Source organism: Mus caroli, chromosome 8 (genome assembly GCF_900094665.2).
Source record: "Mus caroli chromosome 8, CAROLI_EIJ_v1.1, whole genome shotgun sequence".
In the NCBI taxonomy this organism is placed as follows: Eukaryota; Metazoa; Chordata; class Mammalia; order Rodentia; family Muridae; genus Mus; species Mus caroli.
This window is the reverse complement of record NC_034577.1, coordinates 69,191,842-69,195,132: the sequence shown is the minus strand read 5'-3', so window position 1 is coordinate 69,195,132 and position 3,291 is coordinate 69,191,842. Positions and strand designations below refer to the sequence as shown.

The 3,291-nt window shown below is 45.6% G+C and overlaps 1 pseudogene; it reads left to right on the top strand.

Annotated features, from left to right (window-relative positions):
* The first annotated feature begins 2,222 nt into the window (after positions 1–2,222).
* Positions 2,223–2,446, top strand: LOC110300858 (annotated as a pseudogene).
* The last annotated feature ends 845 nt before the right edge of the window (positions 2,447–3,291 follow it).

The window sequence follows — 3,291 nt, the reverse complement described above, 5'->3', positions numbered from 1 at the left end:
CCCAGCACCAGCCCCTACTGGGACAGACGGGGAGTTTCATTCATTGAATAAATTGCCTGTCTGTGCTTGGGGGGGGGGGGGCTAGAGAGATGGCTCAGTGGTCAAGAGCACCATTTGCTCTTCCAGAGGTCCAGGGTTCAATTCCCAGCACCCATATGGCAGCTCACAACTCTCTGTAGCTCCAGGGACTCCGGCACTCTCACACTGGCATAGGTGCATGACATAAAACACCACTGCACATTAAATAAATACATGTTTTAGAAAGAAAAAAAGTCTCTCCCTTACACTTCACCTCAGCTCCTACTTGAATTATCCCAGAGTTGTTAGAAATTTTGATTTTTAAATTTTATTTTTTCTTTATGTATGTGTTATTGTCTCCACCCTCTCCTTAACTGCCTCTAAAAGTGGTCCTTCTGCTTAGCCCTGCCTGGTGATTGATGATGCTTGATTCTTTGAGTGACTGGCCCTTTCAGTTTTGACACTGTTTGGCTCTTTTCTAGACTTTGAATAACCTTTCTGGATTTTTCCACTGTGTGGGATTTGAGTTTTGTTTTGTTTGTATGTTTTTGTAGCCCTGGCTGTCCTGGAACTCACTCTGTAGACCAGGCTGGCCTGGAACTCAGAAATCTGCCTGCCTCTGCCTCCCAAGTTCTGGGATTAAAGACCTGCCTGGCCTTGTGTTTTCAAATCTCTCCTCCAAATCTCTACCTACTTCGTGTGCTTTGCTAACTGTCTTGTCTCACTCACCTGGGTTGGTTGCTTTGATGTTTGCTTTGCTTTGATTCCTCTCTGTGTTCATGGTCCTATTCACAGTTGGGACTTTTCAGCTCTCATTCCCTTTGATCTCACCGCTGAGGAGCTGTGAGCTTGTAGAGGGGACTAGGAGCTTATTTATCTGGTCACATTGCAGTCAGGAAACACACACAAAAGAGTGCAGGTTCTCCACTCATTTTCCCCATTTTGTTCTGTTTTCCTCCTCCTCTTCCTCTCTTCTTCTTCTTCTCTTTCTCTCTATTTTTCTTTCTTTCTCTCTCTCTCTCTCTCTCTCTCTCTCTCTCTCTCTCTCTCTCTTTCCTTCCTTTCTTTCTTCCTTTCTTTCTTTCTCTCTTCTTTTTACTTGTTTGTTTTCTAGACAGGGTTTCTCTGTGTAGCCCTGGCTGTCCTGGAACTCACTCTGAAGACCAGGCTGGCCTTGAAGTCAGCAACAAATAGAGGCTCAGCCATCATTCTGACCATGGTGAGCTGAGAATGGCTGTCTTAGTCTCCCTCTGTCTTTATAAATCTCATTCTTACTATAACCCAGAACCATGCATAGAACATAATTCACAGCCCAACCAAGCATCCAGAGCCGAATGCAGAACTCAGCTTATAACAAAGGAATTCCTTATAAGCATCCTGGGGTTGTCATGGAATTGAGAACAAGAAATGAGAACTCAAAGACGACCCAGGTCTCATGGGTGCCTCGTCTCCCCTGCTTTCTGTCTCCCTAGAAACTGACCTGTCTCACTGCAGAGGACACTGCTGGCAACTCCCAGTCTCTACCTCAGTGGCTCCTTCAGCTACAGTGCATAGAGAGAGACTCCTAGCTCTGTCTCTTGGTGCCTGGTCCAGGAAATCCTGAGAAAAGGACTCGGTGAGCAGGTTATTGGGTTGCCCACGTTTACTCCTGTGGTTCCACCTGGATGAGAAAGAGGGGAGCAGTTTCAGAAGAAAGTAGGGTGGAGAGCAAAGACCCCACTATGTGAGCAAGATCATTGGGTTATCAGTACTTAGAATATAACAACTATCCTAAAGCCGACACTGAACGCTTATCTCAGCCTTTCAAGATTGCTGCCTTACCTGCTCCCATTTTACAGAGAAGAAAATAGAGTCAAAGACATATCTCCCCTAAAGCCCTAGACCTATCAATTACTAATCTTGGCCTGGCACCTGAGGTTTCCAATATAGCTCTATTGGTTCTGTTTGCCAATATTAGTGAGCTTCCCAAGAACACTATATTTCATAATTTCAAAGACATTTGGGGGGCTGAGGAGATGACCCAGTGGGTAAACTATGTGCTGCTCAAACTGAAGACCTGAGTTTCAACCCCAGGAACCCAGACACAGTAGTATGCACTTTTGATACCAGTACTACACCAAGACATGAGACAGAAATAGGAGATGCCCCAGAAGGTCCCAGAGCATCAAGCCTGGTGCATACATCATATAAAAAGAGATTGAAACATGGTGGATGGTGGAAATGAGCAACATACTACCAATAACCATAGAGGAGTCCCCAGATCTCACCAGGCTCAGCTTGGATGAGCGAATTTATGTGAAGGTGAGAAACCGACCGAGGGCTCTGGGGCAGGCTGCGTGCCTATAATCACCATTTAAATATGATCCTGGGAGATGCGGGCGAAGCTGTGACGATGACAGAGACGGATGAAGGCCATATAAAGAGATAGATAAAGCCCCAAAATGGAGCAACCCCATGCTTTGACAGGGGAGATGGTGTTGGAGATGAAGATGGAGTCACCCTTCCATGGAGAATTGGCTGAGACAGGAGCTGGGTCCTGTGTAGGAAAGTGGAGTCTCTGTCTCTTGACATGTGCAAGGTGCTCACAGAGATGAGATGATCTCAGTGCAGGGTGCTCACAGGGATGCTCGCACACACTCTGATCCCTACACCCTCTAAGAAGTGCATTTGCAAGTGCCTTGCAAGCTCTCCTGCTAAATGACATGCTCCCTTCCTCCAGCCACTGTGACTGACCTTGCTCTCTGCAGAAGTTGTTCTTCCCATTGTTCTTGCAGATACTACCAGGTTGTTTTTCTACAAATTAAATTTGATGTTTTCTTTAGAAAAGAAAAAGAAAAGAAGAGACACTATCTCAAACAAAGTGGAAGGCAGTGATTGGCACCAGACGTTGTCTTCTGACCTCCACATGTGTGCTGTGATATGGGTGTACCTGACAGAGAGTGGGAGAGTGGGGGAGATAGGGAGGGAGGGAGGGAGGGAGGGAGAGAGAGAGGGAGGGAGGGAGGGGGTAAGGGGAGACAGGGGGAGAGAGAGAGAGAGGATTTAAAATAGTTTTTTTTAGAAGTTAATTATCCACAAGACTAACACATACTGAGCATGCTCGTATAAATAACCATGCCAAGCATAATGAATTGAATTGGGTTTGCCTGACACAGCTCCAGTCTGTTAAAAGCTGATTCACTGGGTAGATTATAGATGTAAAATATAAACAACCATTATGCTAGCCTGTTCTAATCACTAAAATTTTGAGTCACAAAAGTGTCATGCAGGAGT